Source organism: Miscanthus floridulus, chromosome 1 (genome assembly GCF_019320115.1).
Source record: "Miscanthus floridulus cultivar M001 chromosome 1, ASM1932011v1, whole genome shotgun sequence".
Lineage (NCBI taxonomy): Eukaryota > Viridiplantae > Streptophyta > Magnoliopsida > Poales > Poaceae > Miscanthus > Miscanthus floridulus.
The window spans coordinates 161,992,348-162,016,972 of NC_089580.1; the positions used below are offsets into that span (position 1 = coordinate 161,992,348).

The 24,625-nt window shown below is 45.9% G+C and overlaps 1 pseudogene; it reads right to left on the reverse strand.

The window, feature by feature from the left end:
• Window positions 1-474: 474 nt before the first annotated feature.
• On the reverse strand, window positions 475-2,016 carry LOC136500065 (aspartic proteinase nepenthesin-1-like; annotated as a pseudogene).
• Between the last annotated feature and the right edge of the window lie 22,609 nt (window positions 2,017-24,625).

Here is a 24,625-nt window from a genome sequence, read left to right on the forward strand (position 1 = left end):
ATAACATGAATATCATTTTTCTACTCATTTTATTTTATTATTTGAATCACTTACGGTTCAAATTTGACTTATACAAAAAAAATCCTAGAAATACAATAAATTAATTAAATAGAGCAAAAAGATCCATAAATATACTAAATTTTAACATGGAATACCACATGTTGTATGATGAGAGTAGAAAAAGTTTCAAGGTCAAAAGAGAAAAAAATAAAATTATTTTGCCGAGTGCCAGACAATTACACTCGGTAAACATATTTGTTTGCCGAGTGCCTATCTTTGCCGAGTGTTTTCTTTCTAGTTTGCCGAGTGTCGAACTTTGCCGAGTGTTTTTTGCATCGTTTGCCGAGTGTTTTTTTCGCAGCACTCGAAGACTTATTTGTCGAGTGCTTGAGGAAATACACTCGGCAAGCACCAAGACACTCGACAAAAGGCTTGTTTTCGGTAGTGCGGATCAGACATACTTTTGGACTTGCATTAAAACTTGGATAAGAATTGGTTAAACATTTGAAACTTTCGCAATAGAAAACCTTTAATAACATTTGAAACTCTCGCATCCTATTATATAATATAAAAAAAATGAAAGCACAAGGCGGTAAATACTTATGCCAAACGGCAGGGGCCAGGACGATGCAGTAAGTAGTCGAGTCTAAATCTAAACTCTAAAGCCTTTCACATTGAGCAGGGACGAAGGAGAGCTTGTTATTGGCCAGGTCGTAGAGCACGTGTATGTTCTGCTGCTGATAGTTGCCTATTATGGCCAGGTCTCCTCCAGCAGCGTTGATCGCAAGGCAGGTGAAGCTGCGGCCCGCGTCCTCGATCTCAAACATGTAGTTCTCCCGCGGCAGGTCCAGCGTCGCGCCCTCAAAGTGGAACAGCAGCTTGGGCAACTCCGGCCTGTCCCCGGACGACGGCAGTACGAAGCAGATGGGATCGGCGTCCGTCGTCGCGTTGCTGGCCTCCGCAGGGGGCAGCTTTACCTGGGAGACAAACGCGGCCCGGAGGCGCCGGTAAACCTGGAGCGGCAGCGTCGTGAAGGAGGTGCCGGAGTCGATGATCGTCCCGCCGGTTCCGTTGTTCGTCAACGCGAAAGCGGACTCCGGCACCTTGCAGCCTCGTGGACCCGACGGTGATGCCCTTCAGCGACAGGTAGTAGAAAGATGGAATTTTGGGGCTCTGGATTAGCGGGGTGGTCTGCACGGCGCCACCTGCGCTGCTGTAGAGGTTCGCTGGCTGACCCAGCAGAACGGGGCTGGGCGCCGATCCCGTGATGTCGGTGAAGCAGTAGGAGAAGTTGTCGACCTTGAGCTGCGACGGCAGGGACAGGGAGCCGCGGCCGAACCCAGCGATGCCGGTCTCGTTGGACGTAAAGATCCCACTGTTGTTGTGGCCGCAGCCGAAGGACAGGCCGGGCACGGCCGTGGCCGTGCGCCCATCGACGGCCACGAACGTGAACGTGTCCTCGTCGCGCTGTCCGTTGGTCGTCGAGTTGTCACCGTAGGAGTAGGTGTACAAGCACGTCTCGTTGCCGCAGGAGAGCTCCTGGAACGTGGAGGAGAGGGAGGGGTCGAAGTACGGGAGGGCCTGGTGGAAGCAGGAGATGCAGGGTCGGCACTGCGTCCACGTGAGGTCGCTGCCCGTGTCCAGCGTCAGCTGCACGGGCTGCGGCGGCGTGCCGATGCCCAAGTGCACCAGGTACTCCGTGCTGGGACTGGGGTCACTGCCGTTGCGCTGCCCTGGGGTCACCGGGGCACTCGCTGAGGAGCTGGCGAGGAACCGCGCGGCGCGTGCCTTGCTGCGCTGCATCATGCGCTGCAGCAGCTCGCGGCGGGTCAGTCCGCGCCCGGCATCGGTGTGGATGACCTGCGTCCTGACTGCTGAAGCAGCGGCGGCATGGCAAGAGATAGCCAGCGCTGCAAGCAGCGCGAGCAGGACGGCTAGCTGCTTCTGTTTATGCATGTTTACGAAGGAAATGCAGCCTTTCCTAGGGATTCTAGCAAGTCGCCTTAAGTTAACTAGTTAAGCTTGTAATGCTGTGTTAATCTCCGTGTGACAGGCCCTATATATACAATCTCTGTGTGAAATGGAAGCAAGGAACAATTCCGCGTGTAGGTAATAAGTTGCACGCGTCCACACTCTCTATATGTCATGCTGTGCGGAACCCACTCGACGCACAATTATCTGAAAAACTCGCCAAATCGATTACGCGGTGTCGCACACGCCAGCCTCATGTGCGACGGTGTCGCATAGAATTTTTTCCCGAGAGACATTATGAGGGCTGGAGCGCGCCATCGAGGTCCCACGACGACTTGACCAGGAATTAGTGGCTGACTTCAGTTAATATAAAAGCATTTCACTTGTAGAGCATTATTGCTGCAAGAAATATATTATAGTTAAACTTAAACATCATCGTCTTGCAATAAGGCCTTTTCTCTTTCTGATGGCGTAGATCAGACTTGTTTTTCTATATGGATTCAACTCCCGGAGGCAAACTTCTAATGACTTGGTCTTTTTATGTTGGGCATAGATGAATTTTGGTTTCCCCCCACATGCGCTGGTCGCAAAATTCAAACCTGAACTGTGTCAACGCTAAATGTGATGAAATGCTAAGATTGAAGACCGGTCAGCTTTTATTTCATTAGTAGGTAGAGGGATAAGCTTTGCAAATCTATACCTATCGTTTTTATAAAATTTTACAAATTTTATTTCATAAGACTTCACATATATTGTTAGTTCCTAAATTGTTCGAGAAAAAAAATCATCAAAACCCTCTAGGGGCCCATGTGCACTTTTGGTCCCGAAGAACTGCCACAAGCTTTGTGCTCGCCGATGATGTATAGCCGTCTAGGAGGCGTAACACATAACTCGATGCAGTCATAGAGTGCTCAAGACTTAGGATCCATCACTAGTGGTCTCACAAGCTTACACAGCTCAAATCTCTCACCCCCAATGCAATCCAAAGGCTATCACTCGACTCACACAAATCCCACAAAGAGAGATGAGGAGAGCTCTCAAGGCTATCTGAATGTTACAGGACGTACATGGCACCAGCAATCTTCCAAAGTAGAAAAGAAACAGTATACCCATCTCCCACAAACTATCCATTATGGAGCAATTCAGTAAAAACCAACCTAGATGGTTTTAAAAACCGTCCTCGCTGAAATCTTTGAACTACTCTGAAAGCATCTAGGCCCCTAGTTGGGTTTTCGGTGATTAATGACAATACGTGATTACTGTGACTAACGTGTGTTTTGCAGAGGCAAATTAAGTTAGGTCACGGTAATGGAGATCGATTGGGCTATCATGGTGGTCATGCCCCTACGATGGAAATCGTTTCGGTTTTCAAAGAATGGACGACAAAGTTAAGGATGGACTAGTTCTAAGTGTCGTTTGGTGTTGAAGAGACACTTAGAGTAGTTTAGGACTTTTTTTCCTTTGGACCGTTCTATGAAGGGGGGTATGGACGGGTAGCTTGATCCTAGGCGAGTCTAGTGAGTTAGGTATGGTGCACACTTGCTAAATCTAGTACTAGGTAGCTCCTAAAAAGCCCTTAGATCCATTGGAGGCAAACTCCATTCACGTATGATCGAGAGTTGAAAGTGAATGGAGGGTCAAATACTGACCGGACGCTGGCTCCAGGGTGATCGGACGCTGGTGCAGACTCCGGTCAGTTCATTTAATCAAGGTGAAATCGTCTAGTGCGACCGGACGCTGAGAGGTGAAGTGATCGGACGCTAAGTCCCAGCGTCCGATTGACTCCAATAAGGTTCTAGAGAGGGGAAATCACGACCGGACGCGTCCGGTCACAACTTAAACACTGGAGTTCGGGGAGAACTGACCGGAGCGTCCGGTCAACATGACCGGAGCGTCCGGTCACCCCGCAGAGGCACATAACGGTTCGTTTTTCAGCCATGGTTATAAATACTTCCTCCATTCATGTGTGTGGGGGACTTTTGCTCATTTAATAGCTGAGAAACACCTTTGAGAGTGCCAAGAAGAGCAATGATACTAGTGAGGTGGTTGAGATTTGAGAATCCCAAAGAGAGTCCTCATTAGTGAAAGCAAGAGTAGCAAAGTGTACATCCACCCTTCTCATTAGGCTTGTCATGGTCAAGTAAGAGTTCGTGCTTGTTACTCTTGGTGATCGCCATCACCTAGACGGCTTGGTGGTGATTGGGAGCTTGGTGATCATCCGGCGGAGCTTGTGGATGACCCAACTCAAGTTGTGAGCGGTTATGGGTGATTCACCACGACGGAGTGTCAAAGAATCAACCCGTAGAGAACACTTGATCCTTGCGCAGATCAAGGAGGAGCTACACCCTTACGCGGGTGCTCCAACGAGGACTAGTGGGGAGTAGGCGACTCTCCGATACCTCGGCAAAACATCGCTGCAGTTTCTCTTTCTCTCTTTACTTTGTGCATTTACTTTAAGCAATTCAATTCTTAGTCATTTACTATTCATAGAATTGCCTATGCTAGAGTAGGATTGGAACATAGGTTGCTAAACTTTTGTGCGGTAGATCAATACAAACACTTTCTAGGCACAAGGGGTTAATTGGGCTAACCATAGGATTTAATTATTGCAAAGAAATTTCGAATTAGCCTAATTCACCCTCCCTCTTGGGTATCTTAATCCTTTCAATTGGTATCTGAGCCTCATGCTCACATATTTAGGCTTAACCACCTAGAGAAAGATGTCTCACGGGATGGACCTCCTCCTATCTTTGAGGGGGATGATTTTCCATATTAGGAAAATCCGCATGGAGGCGTATCTAGAAGCTCTAGATGTTGGAATACTTAGAGCCGCCTCACAAGGCTTCTCAAAACCTCGGGATGCTACACACCTACAAGGCGATGAGGTGAATTATGAAAAATGGAATGCAAAGGCTCGAAACACCATCTTTAGAGGTCCTTTGTAAAGATGTGTTCAACCGGATGAGGAACCACAAAGACGCCCATGCACTATGGTCAGGACAGTTTATGCGCTCCATGAGGTAACAAAGAGTGAACGTGAGGAACGCTATCATCTTATCATGAAAAAGCTAAATTCTTTTGAGATGCTTCCTAAAGAATATGCTAATGAAATGTACTCACGCTTGAATGTTCTTGTAGAGAAAGTCAATGGGCTTGGACTCACTCAAATGCAACCATCCTGATGTTGTAAGAAAGATCTTGAGTGTCCTCCCATTGACAAATATGGGCATATTGTGACCGTGCTTTATCAAGGTGATCTTTTCATTGCTACACCGACACAAATCTTGGGAAAGATCAATGCTCATAAGATGTACATGCACATCACACCTCAAGATGGCTCATCCTCTAACAAGAAGAAAGACAAGGACTTAGCATTCAAAGCTAGCCAAGAGAAGGGCAAAGCAAGGCTTGAGTATGAGAGCTTAAATGATGATGAAGTTGATGATGCTAGTCTTTCTCTCATGGTGAAAAGAACTGCCAAGATGCTAAAGAAGCTCAACAAGAGTGGCATCAAGTTTCGATGGCAAGAAGAAGAAGTTCCTCACAAGCTCTAGAAGGAAGCCAATCTCCGAGATGGATTGCTACAATCAGTGGAGAACTTGGTCATCTAGCACACCAATGCACCAAGCCCAAGAAAGACAAGTTCAAGAACAAGTACAAGGGCAAGAAAGATGACTCAAGCAATGAAGAACAAGATGAGAAGAAGAAAAACAAGCCATACAAGAAGATAGATGGCAAGAAGAAGGACTTCCACAAGAATAAGAAATGTGGAAAGGCATACATCATCGGTGATTGGACTCACAGGACATTGATTCATCAAGTTGCTCATCTGATGATGATAGTGATAATGAGAAGGTGGCCGCCATTGTGATTGACTCTTCATCATCTTCACCGCCACCACCAGCCATCATTCCTCTACACACCTATGCCTTATGGCCAAGGGTGATCGCAAGGTATCAAATGATGATAGTAGTGGTGATGAACATGCTAGCAATGATGATAGCGATAGTGATGATGATGAATATGAATCACCTTCTTATGATGATCTTGTTAAATTGCTAAATCAATACACTAAGATCATAAGAAAGAGTAGATCTAAGAATGAAAAATTAGAAGCTAAGAATGATTCTCTTTTAGCTAAATATGATGTAGCCAAAAAGGCTAGTGTTGAGCTTAGAGATGCAAATGATGCTATATCATCCAAACTCAAGGAGCTCAAATCTTCTAAGAAAGAGCTTAAAGATAAATATGATAAACTTGAGAGGATACACAATAAGCTCATCACTAGCCACAACATGCTAAAAGAAGAATATACTACTCTTAAGATTAATCATGATAATCTTGTCATTGCTCAAGAATTTCTATCCAATGAGCCACATGATGCTACTAACAATGTTGTTAAGATTGATATAGCTACATCATGTGATGATTTGATCTTTGAGAGCATTGAAGCAAAGTTCTAGTAGCAAGGGCAAGCAAGTGGTTGAGGCCGATGATTATGATGAGTTTGTCAAGCTCAAGAATGACAATGAAAAGCTCAAGAAAGATCTTGAAGAGATCAAAAGCCATAACACTATTGTGCTAGAAACTCTTGATCATGATAGTGATTTGACTCTTGAGAATGAGAAGCTCAAAGAAGAGAACAAGAAGCTCAAGGAAGAGAAAAGTAATGATGCTCTCAAGGAAGAGAACAAGAAGCTCAAGTTGGAGAAAGAGCATCTCAAGATTGGATTGAGCAAGTTCACAAGAGGCGAGCATCTTCAAAGTGAGCTACTAATGAACACCATCATGAAGATGGAAAAAAGTGGCATTGGGTACATGGCAAACAAAGAGAAGAAGGCTCAAGCTCAACAACAACAAAAGTCAAAGCCAAAGCCAAAGAGATGTTTTGAGTGTAGACAAGAAGGCCACTTTGCCCATGAGTGCCAAACTCCACCACCACAACCCTTGCCCAAGCATGCTAGACCTTTTGCTTTCAATGCTCATTACATGCTTAGAAAGGATTCTAGTAGGAAGATGAAAGTCATGTTCTTAGGACCTCCCAACAAGAATAGGCCTAAGAAAATTTGGGTAGCAAAGTCACTTGTTGAGAAGGTGAAGGGCCCTCAACAAGTTTGGATTCCTAAAGCTTGATCTCTTGTATGTAGGTGAACTACAAGATGGGTGGAAGTCATTGGGTTATTGATAGTGGTTGCACACAACATATGACCGATGATCCTCGTATGTTCACCTCACTAGATGAAGAAGTACATGGACAAGAAAGAATCACATTTGGAGATAACTCAAAGGGCAAGGTGAAAGGATTGGGCAAAGTGGCAATATCAAATGATCATTCTATCTCAAATGTGCTATATGTTGCTTCATTGAGCTTCAACTTGCTTTCCGTTGGACAATTGTGTGATCTTGGCTTCCAATGCTTGTTTACCAAGAAGGAAGTTATAGTATCTAAGAAGGATGATGATCAAGTGATATTCAAAGGATTTAGATACAACAACTTATATCTAGTGGACTTCACCTCCGAAGATGCTAACTTAAAGACATGCCTATTCACCAAAACAACACTTGGGTGGCTATGGCATAGAAGATTTGCTCATGTTGGGATGAGCCCACTCAAGAAGCTAATGAAGAATGATTTGGTGAGAGGGTTGAAGGATGTGAAGTTTGAGAAGGACAAGCTTTGTAGTGCATGTCAAGCCAGCAAGCAAGTTGCAAATACTCATCCAATAAAAGCCTTCATGTGAACCATAAGAGTGCTAGAACTCCTTCACATGGACTTATTTGGACCAACAACATACAAGAGTTTGGGAGGAAATCTTTATTGTCTTGTGATTGTTGATGACTATTCAAGATACACATGGGTATTCTTCCTTCATGACAAATCCAAAGTTGCATCTTGCTTCAAGAAGTTTGCCAAGAGAGCACAAAATGAGTTTGAAGTGAAGCTAAAGAAGATAAGAAGTGACAATGGGAAAGAATTTGACAACACAAACATAGGAGCCTATTGTGATGAAGTTGGGATCAAGCATGAAGTCTCCGCAATATATACTCCTCAACAAAATGGTGTAGTTGAGAGAAAGAACCAGATATTGATCACTCTTGCAAGAACAATGCTAGATGAGTACAACACCCCCGAAGCTCTATGGGCGGAAGCTATCAACACCGCATGCTATGCATCCAACTACCTATTCCTTCAAAAGTTCCTTGGCAAGACACCTTATGAGTTGCTCAATGAGAAGAAGCCGGACATCTCTTTCTTTAGGGTGTTTGGTTGTAAATGCTAGATCTACAAGAAGCGGCAACACCTAGGGAAGTTTCAAAGACGTTGTGATATTAGTTTTCTTGTTGGTTACTCATCAAAGTCTAAAGCATATAGAGTATTTAATCATACCACCGGCTTAGTTGAAGAAACATATGATGTGGAATTTGATGAATCTAACAGCTCCCAAGGAGCACATGAGAATCTTGATGATGTAGGTGATGAACCATTGAGGGAGGCTATAAAGAACATTCCGGTTGGAGACATCAAGCCTAAAGATGATGAAGATGATGTACAAGTAATTGATCCACCTTCTTCATCAAATGTGCCCCAAGATGGTGATAAAGATGAGAGAGTAGAAAATGAAGACACTCATGTCTCCCATAATCAAATGGTGGTACAAGCACAAGATGTTGATGCTCCACAACCTCCTCCTCAAGTGGTCAATAGAAGAAACACACCTCTACTACAAGATCATCCACAAGATCTTATCATAGGGAGTCCATCAAAGGGAGTAATGACTCGCTCACAAAAACTTGCTTCATTTATTGCACATCACTCTTTTGTCTCTTGCTTTGAGCCTACTAAGGTAGAAGAAGCTCTTCATGATCCGGATTGGATAAATGCCATGCATGAAGAGTTGAACAACTTCACCCGCAATGAAGTTTGGACTCTTGAAGAGTGGCCAAAAGGTGCAAGAGTCATTGGAACAAAGTGGGTGTTCTGCAACAAGCAAGATGATCAAGGCATAGTTGTGAGGAACAAGGCAAGACTAGTTGCAAAGGGGTTCTCTCAAGTTAAAGGTTTGGATTTTGGAGAGACCTTTGCATTGGTTGCATAGACTAGAAGCCATCTGTATCCTCCTTGCATATGCATCACATCATGAAATGAAACTATATCAAATGAATGTGAAAAGTGCATTTTTAAATGGCTTTATTAATGAACTAGTCTATGTTGATCAACCTCCTGGGTTTGAAGACCCTAGATATCCTAATCATGTTTATAGGTTGCCTAAGGCGCTATATGGGCTTAAGCAAGCCCCAAGAGCTTGGTATGAGCGCCTTCAGGACTTCCTCTTTGAGAAGGGCTTTACTATTGGGAAGGTCGACACCACACTATTCATCAAGAAGCTTGATGGGCATATCTTCATTTGTCAAGTGTATGTTGATGATATCATTTTTGGATCATCAAATGAAGATTCTTGCAAAGAGTTTGGTGAATTGATGTCGAAGGAGTTTGAGATGTCAATGATTGGAGAGCTTACATTCTTTCTTGGTTTTCAAGTCAAGCAAATGAGAGAAGGGATTTTCATCTCTCAAGAAAAGTATACTAAGGATCTTCTCAAAAGATTCAAAATGGATGAATGTAAGCCAATCAAGACACCAATGCCAACTAATGGATATCTCGACCTAGATGAGGGAGGTAACACGGTTGATCAAACTCTCTACCGCTCTATGATTGGTAGCTTGTTATATTTAATCGTATCTAGGCCTGACATCATGTTTAGTGTGTGTATGTGTGCTAGATTTCAAGCTAATCCTAAGGAAACTCATTTAATTGCCGTTAAAAGAATCCTTAGGTATCTTAAGCATACACCAAGCATTGGCCTTTGGTATCCCAAAGGAGCTATATTTGAATTAGTTGGCTATTCCGATTCATATTATGTCGGTTACAAAGTGGATAGAAAAAGCACATTCGGAGGGTGCCATTTGCTTGGTAGATCACTTGTGTCTTGGTCCTCCAAGAAACAAAATAGTGTGGCTTTGTCCATCACCGAAGTGGAATACATTGCCGTGGGTGCTTGTTGTGCATAAATTCTTTATATGAAACAAACTTTGCTAGACTATGGTGTAGTTCTAGAAAAAGTACCTCTTTTGTGCGACAATGAAAGTGTGGTAAAACTTGCAAATAATCCAGTTCAATACTCTCGCACCAAGCACATAGATATCCGCCATCACTTTCTTAGAGATCATGTTGCAAAGAATGATATTTCATTAGAAGGTGTAAGGACCGAGGATCAATTGGTGGATATCTTCACAAAACTGCTAGATGAGGTGACGTTTTGTCGATTGCCAAATGAGCTCAATGTTCTTGATTTTAGTAACTTTACTAAAAATGAGCTTGTGTTGTCCCTTGCATTGCATTGTAATATACAACATGTTTAATTTTTGGTAATACATATAGGGCTTGTCTAACATGGTTAAGATAACCGTCGTAAAGCGTGTGAAGAAGCTTAACCTTGGATCAAACTTAACAAGCAACTAGATTTACCTTCAAGTATTACATTGCATATGCATGAATGTTGCTTTGTCGTTTATCTTCAATTGCTCTCTTATTGCCTATTTTCCTAAAAAGAATTATAGCCTAAGGCAAAATATTTTGAAAAATTGGAGGGTTTGAGAGAGGTCACTCACATCAGTCCTAAGTGGTGTTTATTTGGATCTTATTGAGGTTGGGACTTGATTGGGAACAGGCAGCACGAAGGACTTTGAAGATTTGCTAGAAAAAGAGTGATGGACGCTGCACTAGACTCTGAAGTCCAGCGTCCGGTCAGTTCACAGGAGGTGAACCTGCTGCGATGGAGTGACCGGACTCTGCTGTTCAGTGTCTGGTCAGATGGTGTTTCAGTGTCCGGTCGATCGAAGATGAAGGAGACTGCTTGCACCGGACTCTGGCTGCGTCCGGTCAGTGTTCACCGGACGCGTCCAGTCATGATTCCAGGGGTTTTGGACCTCTTTGGAATCGACTGGACACTGGGTGGCAGCAACCGATCAGTGCCACTAGAGCTTCCGGTCATAGATATAGTGTGGTTTCAGGACTTTTTCTCTGTTTCCTTTTCTAATCCATCGGGGGCCACCATAAATTGCGCCGCACCGAGACCTAAAGCCGCATACGCTGTCATCACCGCCGCGCCTCCATCGCCCGAACCCTAGCCACCAAATCCACGCTAGTGCCACCGCCCGCTATGCCACCTCCCGCGCCGTCGTGCTACACCACTGCCTACCCGTAGCCGTGCCGCCGCGCCCCGTTAGAGCCTGCGCCCGCGCGCCATCACGCCTCACCGTGCCTTCTCAAGCCCGTGCGTCGCCGTACGCTCTGAGCACCACGCCACCGTAGCTTGCTCGCACTGAGCCCACGCCGCTAGCAGCACTTTCACGCCGTGCCCTAGCTCTGCTCTGCTTCGCCATCCACGCGCCAGCGCCGCCACCAGACTCGTCGGAACCCTAGCTGTCCTCCACGTCGTGCAGCATTGCTTCAGTGCCCACATTGGATCTCCACGGCTGATCCATACCGATCAACACACCCTAACCCTAGGATTCTTGGTGGTTCCCCGCGTGTCATTCCTCTTCTCGTCAATTTGCCGGTTCATCAGGTTGCAAGCCCTTGTTTCAATTCCGTACCTATTGCTTGCTTCTTAGGGTTTCGTATCTCTAGATATGTTCTAATTATTTATAAATCCAATCTATTCTAACATGCAACGAGTCGGTGTTTCTGAGGTCTCAGTGGCAGTTGATAGTCAACTCGGGGCCAAGCTCATGAGTATGGATCGAGGCCAAGCCTCGGAAGGGACAGTTGGCAGTTGATCTTCAGTCAGTGGTAGTTATTCTTTTTAGATCCATCAGATGGCTTGTGTCAAGAATGTCGGAGGTGGTCCCTGATGATGAGGATCCGAGGCCCTCGCCTCGCCTAGCCTACAGTTGCAAAAGGCAAGGCGATGAAGAAGTTAGCGATGAAGAAGCGCAAGTACCCTGATGCAGATATAGCGAGAGCAGTCACAGTTGCAGGAGGCCACAGAGCGTGCAGAGAGAGGAGGTACTAGGAGTGGTGTTGTTGTTGTAGATCAGCTTTCTCCATCTACGAGGGCTGCACTTGAGCAGGTTGAGCGCCGTCATAGGTGGTCCAGCTGGGGCTGTCATGGTTGGAGGATAGCATATGACTATCGATGAGAGTCAGTCTCAGGGGGAGTCACAGCAGCAGCCATAGCTAGCAGAGCATACTTAGGAGGGAGAGCATGCCGAGGAGACAGAGTAGGCACCTCAGCAACAACTTCGCCGCTCTAGTCGTACCCAGTGCTCTAGTCACACCGAGGTCCGAGACACAACAGAGGGGTTCTTGTCCACCACCTAGACCATAGGGTCCGCCTCCAGTGACTCATCTAGATTTGAGGGCCGCCATGGCCAAGCAGATGCAGCAGCTTAGATTTGTGGACTTTGAGCAGTGGTTCCTGCTGAGGAGGGATGACCGAGCTTTAGAGGGCTTCTACACAACACAGTAGGAAGATTTTTATAATGCATATCTTAACAGTGGGGCTGTATTCAGATCTCAGAGGGTGTGCAACATTAAGTCCATTATCGCAGCAGCTAGAGAGCATATTCACCCTTACTTAGCTTACCTGCCAGGGCTGACAGATTTACTCGGACGGATAGGCTTATATGTTCCATTTTGGGTCCATCAGTTCTATGCTACACTCTAGATTGACCCGCAGCACAGATTCATTCACTTTGCTTTCAGAGGCAGAGATTATAGGCTGATGATCACTAGGGTCAGAGAGATTCTTAGGCTTTAGGAGCAGCCCATCTAGCTTCATGAGGTTTGCTATGGACAGACATCGCTTCCCAGATGCCCTCATGGCGGTCTTGTGCCTCCTACAGATCTAGTCCGCCATTGCTTCATAGAGCCTTTTGGTGAGGGGTCGAGCAGGACACCCAGTGATCTCACTCCTATAGCTAGAGTGCTAGGATGCTATTATGAGGAGGACACTGCTACCGAGGATGGGGTATCACTGAGGGCTTGACTCACATACAGCTATGGCTACTAAACTCTCTGATGTAGCAGACTATGTTTGACATTTGAGATCTCCTTCTATCAGAGATGGATGATACTATTGCAAAGGGGTTTCAGGGATCACTAGGTAGCTATCATATGCTCACTAGATTACATTCTTGATCCACCAGGCAGTTACTGTGAGGCCACCTGAGATGATGGTAGAGTATAGTGGTGCTACTACAGAGTTCCCTGCATACAACATGACTTAGATGATTCGCCATAGTGCAGTGAGGATGCCTAGTCAGCCGCACCATCGTCCAAAGGTGCCCAAGACTACAACCCAGTAGGATGAGACTATCAGGGGCATAGCAGCTACTGAGGAGGAGTAGTTAGATGCTCAGCAAGAGGGGATGGTCGAGAGTGACCCCAGTGACAGCTCAGATGAGGACTACCGCGATATCCCTCATATGCCTCCATGACATGACCATGAGGCCGGTAGCTCCAGTTCAGCTCCACCTACACCATAGACAGACCTTGCTCTGCTTGCCGTACTTGAGCGGATGAGGTAGGATCAGGCTCGCTAGGCTCAGGAGACCGCTGCTACTTTCGCACAGTTCTAGATTAGATAGGATGAGTTCCAGCGACAGCAGCAGGCGATCCAGCAGCAGCAGCAGCAGGCTATATAGCAGCAGCAGGCCATGCATCAGCAGCAGCTTCTCATGCAGCAGCTTCTCATGCAGCAGCAACTACTTGGGTTCATGCAGCATGTTGTGACAGCTATTGAGGCTCTACCACCACAGCCTTCACCCTAGCTTGGTCAGTCTGCTACCACTTCTATGACTCTAGCTTTATAGCCTAGTGAGCTTTAGAGTCAGGGACCGCCAGCGCCATAGTTTCCTTCACCTATAGAGCAGGTGTCCTAGTGGTTTGCTTCGCTAGTGCTAGCCCCGCAGTTCACTCCTCTTCATACGGGCTTTACTCTGCCTCAGAGTTTGTCAGTGCTCACTTCAGTTTTTAGGAGCCTTGGTGCTTCATTCAATGAGTTGACAGGGTAGCCTACTCCACCAGAGCTACATGTTCCAGGTCCTTCCATAGTTGCACCTATTACCAGGACTATAGAGATGCTCCCTTCGTCTGTTGCATCATCCGAGCAGGCAGCGCCAGTTATAGATCTAACCCAGACCACTTCAGCATTGCTTCCAACTATAGAGGGTCAGACAGCTCAGAGCTCAGGATCAGATAATGATGGCACATAGTTCTAGCTCGCTCCTCGTACCTCAGTGCCCGACTCGTCCGCTGTGGCCCCACCGACCGACCTTTAGGTTTTGGTGTTTGACACCAAAGAGGGAGAGGGATCGAGTATGTTAGACTTAGGGGGAGCGACTTATCTAGGGGGAGCTTAGTTTATCTATTATATTTGGTTTTTATGTGTGATACACTATTATGCATTCGTGTGTTTACTTTTATGCATCATACTATATTTATGTGATAGTGATATCTATGTGATCATGAAATTTGACATGTGTGCTCTCTACTTTGAAACTTTTATATGTCATATCATTTGTGTTATGCTCATTTGCTTTGCTTCCTCGTTTTACTCCGATGCTAATGAGCTTTATTACTTGTACTCTTGCTTATTTCATATCTTTTGAGTACAACATATTGGCTTGGGTCATATAAGCTTGCCTAACACTCTTGTTCTTATTGTCAAAAGCTTATATGAATCAAGCATGTTAAAAACCTCATCTCTTTCACATACTCGAGGTGGTATTGTCACCAATCACCAAAAAGGGGGAGATTGAAAGCATCTAGGCCCCTAGTTGGGTTTCGGTGATTAATGACAATACGTGATTACTGTGACTAACGTGTGTTTTGCAGAGGCAAATTAAGTTAGGTCATGGTAATGGAGATTGATTGGGCTATCATGGTGGTCATGCCCCTACGATGCAAATCGTTTCGGTTTTCAAAGAATGGACGACAAGGTTAAGGATGGACTAGTTCTAAGTGTCGTTTGGTGTTGAAGAGACACTTAGAGTAGTTTAGGACTTTGTTTTTCCTTTGGCCATACTATTAAGGGGGGTATGGACGGGTAGCTTAACCTAGGTGAGTCTAGTGAGTTAGGTGTGGTGCACACTTGCTAAATGTAGCACTAGGTAGCTCCTAAAAAGCCCTTAGATCCATTGGAGCAAACTTCATTCACGTATGATCGAGAGTTGAAAGTGAATGGAGGGTCAAATGCTGACTGGACACTGGCTCTGGGGTGACCGGACGCTGGTGCAGAGTCCGGTTAGTTCATTTGATCAAGGTGAAATCATCTGGTGCGATCGGACGCTGAGAGGTGAAGTGACCGAACACTGAGTCCCAGCGTTCGGTCGACTCCAGTAAGGTTCCAGAGAGGGAAAATCATGACCGGACGCGTCCGGTCACAACTTAAACACTAGAGTTCGGAGAGAACTGACCGGAGCATCTAGTCAACATGACCGGAACGTCCAATCACCCCGCAGAGGCACATAACAGGTTCAGTTTTTCAGCCATGGTTATAAATACTTCCTCCATTCATATGTGGGGGGGAGTTTTGCTCATTCCAATAGCTGAGAAACACCTTTGAGAGTGCCAAGAAGAGCAAGGTCCTAGTGATGTAATTGAGATTTGAGAATCCCAAAGAGATGCCCTCATTAGTGAAAGCAAGATTAGCAAAGTGTGCATCCACCCTTCTCATTAGGCTTGTCGTGGTGCAAGTGAGAGTTTGTGCTTGTTACTCTTAGTGATCGCCATCACCTAGACTGGCTTGGTGGTGATTGGGAGCTTGGTGATCATCTAGCAGAGCTTGTGGATGACCCAACTCAAGTTGTGAGTGTTTGTGGGTGATTCACCAGCGATGAAGTGTCAAAGAATCAACTCAGTAGAGAACACTTGATCCTTGCGCGGATCAAGGGAGAGCTACACCCTTGCGCGGGTGCTCCAACGAGGACTAGTGGGGAGTGGCGACTCTCCGATACCTCAGCAAAATATCGCCGCGTTCCTTTTTCTCTCTTTACTTTGTGCATTTACTTTGAGCAATTCAATTCTTGTCATTTACATTCATAGAATTGCCATGCTAGAGTAGGATTGGAATATAGGTTGCTAAACTTTTGTGCGGTAGATCAATAGAAACACTTTCTAGGTATAAGGGGTTAATTGGGCTAACCATAGGATTTAATTATTGCAAGAAAATTTCAAATTTGCCTAATTCACCCCCCCCCTCTTAGGCATCTTAATCCTTTCATACTCATTACTGTGGCAAAACTAGCCTAGCGATTTTTTCTAGCAAATGCCAACTCACTTGTGTGTTATAATTAATCACTTGGATTTCTCTCATAAGGTTTTCTTGAGCACTTTCAGACCTTGTCTGGTCACCAATTTTGCATTCCCTCTTGATAGTGCGGTGTGTATATGTATGCTCAAGAACAAAGATATACATTTGAACCACACTTGAGCTTCTATGTATTCAATCAATGCCATCAGTTAGAGCTATCGCGCCAGTGGTGGGAGGGCCTATGGTCATCAAATGTTGATAGTACTGCCTTCCGTCCCAAAAAGAATGCAACTATGGGTTGCGTGCCACATAAACTGGTTCATATTTTACCAAAATTTTAGTAAATGGTATTCACATTTATGATCCCAAATTAGTTTATTATGAAAATATATTTCATAATTAATATAATGGGATTTATATGACATCATAAATATTGATATTTTTAATTTATCTATAATTGATCAAACTTAAGGTACTAAAACGTGACACTGTGCTAGAATTGCATTTTTTCTGGGACGGAGGGAGTACATCCTAGCTAATAATATATTCTTCATTTGTACCTAATATTAATAGCAAGAGCGTTTGTTCCATCTGTCATCCCTTCCGCCCAATGAAAAGTGGTCTGAAATGCTCCTATGGCTAGCCAGAACTTCACTAAAATTGTTGGATTTTATGATCAACTAATTGCCTAGATTAATTCAAAACACCCATAATGACTATAAGCCTAGATTCTCTTTGGCCTATTGTGTTCTTCTTTTCTTCAAGTCCTTCGATGGGATTTCATGTGTATCAGGCCATTAAGGTCGGTTGTGTTTGTTGCCGATTAAGAGCCATCCGTTCTGGATAAAATAGGTAGAGTGAGTTTGCTGATGTCATGGTGAATTCGCGACCTAGGCCTAGCTTTTCAGACCTAAGGTCCATGTGAAATGCACTTGTGTTACTAGTCAGGCCGAATGCGGCCTAGTTTGCAAAATTGTTTTTGTTGTTGTTGTTGTTGTTTTCTTAATTTAGGCCGTTGGGGTGTATAAGAATGGGCCTAAGGAAGATTTTGGATGTTAACCTAAGTTTGGGTTATAGGCTTATTAGTTCTTCAAATTTAGAGCAAGTTTTTAAGATTTGAAACTGATTTCAAATGAAATTAGACTACATATAATTAATTATATGAAGGGATAAACTATGATAAATTAATGTCAGTGGATGGCGTGGCATGCTGATGGACAACTAAATACATGTTAGTGGATGATGTGTTTCGTTGATGTGGATATCTTAATTGCTGATGTTAGTAGTCTATAATTGCATCTGATAATGGATTGCTGAGGTGAACAAATTACAAGTTGAGATAGAACCTCTAGTGGAGTTTAGGATTATAAGATACTACCCGCGCGTTGCTGCGGGAGTTGCGGATGAATTAGAATAAAATTAGATTAAATTACTTATACGAAGGAATAAACTATTATAAATTGATGATAGTGGATATCGTGGCATACTAATAACCACAATCAAATGCATGTGATAGTGGACTGTTGAGGCGGCATGCTTGTATATTAAGATAGAATGGCTAGTGGGGTTTTGGATTATAAGATATATATAGATAGATATAGATATAGATATAGATATAGATAAATTATCATTGTCCAACAGTGATGTCTAATTCCCATGAAGAATGTAGTGGAATAGACCAAAATGCCCTTGATATACTATGAGGTGAAAGAAATACAATGAATCTGAGAAATGCAAGAATGAGTGAAAGAAAAATTACCACGTGGAGGATGTGGGAAGGTATCCTTGTCATGTTATGTTAAAAAGGAAAAAGAAAAAAAAAGAAAAAAAGGAAATAGAATAACGCACGCACACCATCTACAAAGATCTTCCCTGCCGACCAGTTGGACAGGAACCCACGCCGACCCCCCCGCTCCGCGCGTCTATGTGAGGCTGCGATGGGGCCTGTTTCGACAGGTATTAAAGTCGGCTGATAAGCCATCTAAAGCTGATTTGTTGTGAGAGAAAAATACCGTAGATTCTAGCTGATAAGCCGACTGATAAGTTCAAGCGAACAGACCTCCATCGGCCAGGTAACGTCAGGGTTTTTTTTCCTCTTTGTTTTTTCTTTCCTTTCTACTATTTCTTTTTCTTTTTGTCTTCTCTTTTATTTTTTATTTTGTTATATTATTCTTGTCATATTTTATTCTTTTTTATTTTCTATCTTTTATTTTATTTTTCCTTTCCCTTCTTTTTTCATTTTCCTTTTTCGGTGATCTTTTATTAATCCTTTTGTTCCCTTTTTCTATTTATCTTTTTTTTATACGTTCACCTTTTCTTTTCTTTTTTTTCTTTTCTTTCATTCATTCATTTATTTTTCTTTTCTTTTTTTCTATTTATAATTTTATGTTTCACTTTTTTTATTTACAGACACATGTGATATTCGTGTAGTATACATGTAATGTTCTATTATGTTTTTATGTCCACGAGTAAAAATACGATGTTCTACGATGTATTTTGTGATGTTTAATAAGCATACATTGATTTTCTAGGATATATTTTTGTGATGTTCGTTAGCATTTTCTTCTTCTTTTTTATTTCACTCTAATTAGTTACTTCACTAATTTTATTATTTTTGCTTTATATTTTTATGATATTTATAATGTTTACGTAGTATACATATGATCTATGCTATGTTTAGCGATGTTCGTGTAGTTAATGTGATGTTTTATGATGTATTTGTGATGTTTGATATCATTTTTTCTTCTTTTTATTTGACTATAATTAATTACTTCACTAATTTTATTTATATTTTTACATTTCATGATATGTATGATGTTCGCGTAGTGTACATATGATGTTTTATGCTATTTTCTATAATGTTCATGCAATATTAATGTGATGTTCGACGATTATCTCTAAATACAGGTTCATAATGAGATAAATGTTCGTTAAATTTTTTTATCAAAATATATCCATGTGGGTCTTGTTTTGAAGAGTTTATTGTAAGGAACATGAATGGTGCATTCAAATTTTAATTAAGATACTTAGTTTAGGAGAATTGACCTTTTTTACCTCAAAAGTCCATGTGTCGGGGACCAATACTAGGATACCCGAAGAGGAGGAGCTAATAATCATTAATATTGACACATCCGAGCAGTCAAGAGCGCGACTACGGCTCCAACCGACTCCTCAGTGCATAAGCTCCGCCTCGCCTGACCTCTAAGGCTATGGCCTCTGCCTCGCTCGACGTCTGAGGACAGGTTTCGCCTCGCTCGGCCTCTGGGGGAGGACTCCGCCTCGCCCGACCCTGAGGCCACGGGCTCCATCTCGCCCGACCCTAGGGTCTGCGCTCCACCTCGCTCGGCCTCTGGGGGAGGACTCTGCCTCGCCCAACACCGAGGCGGTGGGCTCCGCCTTGCCCGACCTCTGAGTGCTGGTTCTGCCTCGCCCGGCCTCTGGGGGAGGACTCCACCTCGCCCGACCCCGAGGCCGTAGGCTCCACCTCACCTGACCCTTGGGTCTGCGTTTTGCCTCGCACGGCCTCTAGGGGAGGACTCTGCCTCGCCCGACCCTGAGGCCGTAGGCTCCGCCTCGCCCGAACCTTGGGTCCACGCTCGACCTCTGGGGAGGACTTTGCCTCGCCCGACCCTTTGGTCTGTGCTCTGCCTTGCCTGACCCTTGGGTTTGTGCTCCGCTTCGCTCGACCTCTAGGGGAGGACTCTGCCTCCCCCAACCCCGAGGCCTAGGGATCTATCTCGCCCGACGGAGACCCATACCGCCGCCAACCACTCTAGGTCTAAGCGAATGGGCCTAGGTCAAATCTCTGACACCAGGGAGATGACCGGCATGGCCCGATATAACCTGTGGCCATGACGGGCCATACCTGGGGATTCACATCAGGAACAGCGTTGGACATACCGGTGCAGTTCTGCCTAACCCTTGTACGGGCACTAACAGGTGCGTCAGTTGACCACGATGTCTGTCAAGACGGAGTGGAGCACCACGATCGGGAGATGACGCTTGCGCATGGCGCTAGTGTCGGATAGAGCCATGACATGGAGCTGTCCCTGTTGATGTCTACAGGGTCAGCGGGACCCACATGAAGGAAAAGAAGGACCCGGCGATCCTAGAGGACTTCTTCTCCTCTTTTCCCTCGACTGTAACCCATGCTTTCCCTTGGCCTATAAAAGGGAAAGCAGGGCATCCCATGAAAAGGACTCGACTTAACTCAAACGTGTCGCAGCACTCCACATCAATTGGGACTTGAATCCATCAAACCTCAAACCTACTAGAAGACACAAGCACACAGCCAAAAAGCGACCGAGCTCTCGACACCCATTCGCTCCTCTGACCAGAGACTTGGGACCTGTCCCTCTCTCGACCATTTGTAACCCCTACTACAAACTTTCAGTGCTAGTAACACGAGCAGTAGCAACGAACTAGATGTAGGAACATTCTACCCGAACCAGTATAAACCTCGTGTCCTCTTAGCACACCATCCGAGCTAGACGCATAATATTAGAAATTTACTAGTCGGTGGCAACTCGAAATACCAACAGTTGGTGCGCTAGGTAGGGGCCTTTTGTACATCTCGACATCCACACCAGGCCTCAGATGGCTAGTCACAACTTCAGCTAGGTCTCCGAGCACGCACATGCGCTTCAGGGACCTAGACTTCATTATCACGATGGAGGGAGAGTTGGCGATGGCTTCCTCCACCATCCGACCTCTCCACTCTGCTGGCCTCAAAGCGATCATCGAGGCACTTGAGGAGCTGTAGCAGCACACATCGGAGGTCCGCGCCACTAGAAGCGACCAGCTCCTTGACTTTGACTATGGGAGGTTAGAGCGCCAACTCGGCACCTTCCTAGGACCCCAACCATCCCAGGAGGACCTACGCCACCTCACCTTCTTGTTCATCAATGTCATGGCATAGCTTGCCAAAGGGGAGTCGCTCTCTCCATAATACACCATCTGGAGCGCCTCGATAGCGCTCCTGTTCGGTCTCCGCAACACCGCAGAGACCATTGGCCACCTTGTGGCACAACACGCGCCTCCTTTCCTCGTGAACGATGAGTTCGTAGGGATGATCAAATATGTCGCAGAGTCTTTCCACGACATCCTCATGGAAGAAATGAAGTCGCCCTCCGTCTTTGACTCTAGCAGGGGGACCCATCACCCCTCTTGTGAATGTTTTATGGTAGGTACCGCCAAGGACATGTCGAAAGCTTCCACGAGGAGAAGGCTACCCCGACAAATGACCTCAATGATGAGGTCAAGGGGGATACAGGGGCTCTACCCTGCTTGCAAATGGAGCAGCTAAAGGCCCGTCACCATGAGCTCGAGGAAGCATGACTCTAGCTTGAGCAGGAATACGTGAAGCTCGATCGAGAGATTGAAAGCCACAGACACAGTGGGCGTGCGCGCGCCATGGCCCATGATGTGAACCGGAGGATCATCGAGGACGATGAAGCCCTCCCACACTTTGCCTGGGCAAGCTAGAACTTCGCTGCTCCGGCGGCCTTGCTCCGTGGGCTTCTGGGGCCCACAATGCCTGAGGATTGTTGGGCCCATCATGAGATTCGCACGCTACTCGAGCGTGCAGTGGTGCAGCAAGCCAAAAGCTCGTTGTGCTGACGACGTGAGATCGACGCCAGCCAGCGCACACTCTCAGAGCGACCCGACAAGGATGCATCAGTCCACTAGGCACCGCAAGGCGGTAGGTTGTGCACCGTGGTCCCGGTGCATGAGCGTCTCGGCCGCAACCATAATGCGCGTGACACCCTTGACACCCGCAGGCGTACCCGTGGTGATGCGGGGAAGGGGGCTAGCCATGGCTACCACCCTTATCATGGCAGATGCTACGACAGTGGCGAGGACCAAAGCCCAAGCCCTGGCCTACCGAGACCTCGGGCCTTCGGCTGACATATCCTCAACGCCGCCTTCTCGCCATGGTACCGACCACCAACCAACTTCCCGAAATACTTTGGGGAAACGAACTCCAGACTATGGCACAAGGATTATCGGCTTGCTTGCTAAGTCGGTGGAGCGGATAATGATGACTTCATTATCCGCAACCTTCTATTGTTCCTAGCCGATTCAGCATGAACATGGTTGGAACACCTTTCATCCAACAGAATCCAAAGTTGGGCGGACCTAAAAGAGATCTTCGTGGGGAACTTCCAGGGCACATACAAGTGTCCTGGGAACCCATGGGATCTCAAAAACTACTGATAGAAGGCCAGAGAAACCCTCCGTGGGTACATTTGGTGCTTCTCCCGGTACTGCAATGAGCTGCCTAACGTCACTGATGCTGATGTTATAGGAGCTTTCCTATCTGGGACCACCGACGAGTCCTTGGTTCATAAGCTAGGATGTAAGGGCCCATGAACCACCAAGGAGCTCCTTGATATTGCCACCATCCATGCCTCAGGCGAGGAGGCAGTTGGAGTGATCTTTGATCGCCTCAAAGGCAAGGCGAAGCGGGACGAGGATGTTGGTGAAGGTGCCTCCAACCGTCCTATCAACAAGAAGAACAAGCAGTGTCATGAAGGCTTGCTCGTGGCCACCGCCGACTGCAAGGGGGGCCAGAAGCCCACGGAGGGTACTCTAGACCACTTTGAGAAGCTGCTCGAAGGGCCATGCCCAAACCATTCCTTCCCTATTAAGCAACTATACAAGGACTACACCCTCATGAAGCGGTTCTTGTCCGGAGGCTTCAATAGGGGGAGCATGGGAAGGACCCCAAGCCGACCATAGACGATGCCAAGGCGATGGACGATGGCTTTTTGATGCCGAATGGCTGCCTCATTATCTTTGGAGGGTCGATGACCTACGACAACAAGCGTTGCCAGAAGCTCATGCATCGCGAGGTCTATACCGATGAGCTGGCCACGCCTGTCTTCCTCTGGTGGTCGGAGTCCGCCATAACCTTTGATCAGACTGACCACCCAAAGAGTGTCCCACAACCAGGGATATATCCACTCGTGGTCGACATGATCATCGACATGAAGTGGCTCTCTAAGGTACTAATGGACGAAGGCAGCGACCTCAACATCATATACGCCGAGGCACTCGACGCTATGGGCATCAGCCAATCCCGCATCCAACCGATCGGAGCACCTTTCCATGGCATCGTGCCTAGAAAGCAGGCCATACCACTTGGGCAGATCAATCTGCCCGTCACCTTCGGGGATCCATCCAATTATAGGACATAGACCCTCACCTTCGAGGTGGTTGGGTTCCATGGAACCTACCACGCCATCCTGGGAGGTCCATGCTATGTGAAGTTCATGGCCATCCCCATATATAGCTACCTAAAGCTGAAGATGTTGGGCCTAGGTGGGGTCATCACCATCGACACCTCATTTCAGCGTGCCTACGAGTGCGAGGTCTAATGCTGTGATCATGCCACGGCAATCGTCGTCTCCAAGGAGCTTGTGACCATCAGGAAGGAGGTCACCTAAGAAACACCCAACCACCAGCAGTCAGCCGGGTCTTTTGAGCTAGTGGAGGGCGCTAAGGAGGTCCTCATAGACCCCAGCGGCTCCAAAAGCAAGGTGGTGCGCATTGGCACCACGCTTTCCTCCAAATAGGAAAGCACGCTCGTCGACTTCCTCCACGCCAACAAAGACATCTTTGCGTGGAAACCCTTAGACATGCCAGACACTCTGAGATAGGTCGCCGAGCATACCTTGAAGATCAACCTAGGCTCCAAGCTAATGAAGCAACGCCTACATCGCTTCGATGAGGGGAAACGCAGAGCCATTGACAAGGAGATCGCAAAACTTTTGGCGGCTAGGTTCATCAAGGAAGTGTACCACCCCAAGTGGTTAGCCCATCCCATTCTTGTATGAAAGAAGAGTGGGAAATGGAGAATGTGTGTTGACTACATGGGTCTCAACAAAGCATGTTCGAAGGATCTGTTTCCTTTGCCACACATAGACCAAGTAGTCGACTCTACCTCAGGGTGTGAAACCCTTTGCTTCCTTGATGCGTACTCGGGGTACCATCAAATCACGATGAAAGAGTCCGACTAGCTCATGACATATTTCGTCACCCCTTTGGATCGTTCTGCTATGTCATAATGCCATTCAGTCTGAAGAACGCTAGGGCTACATACTAGCGTTGTATGCTCAAGTGTTTCGAAGACCTTATCGAGCGAATGGTTGAAGCCTATGTGGATGACATCGTGGTCAAGTCCAAACAGGCTGACCAAGTGATAGCCGACCTTGAGCAAACCTTTACAAAACTCCAAGCAAACGACATTAAGCTCAACCCTGAGAAGTGCATTTTTGGGGTCCCAAGGGGTATGCTGCTGGGTTTCATTGTCTCCGAGCACGGCATCGAAGCCA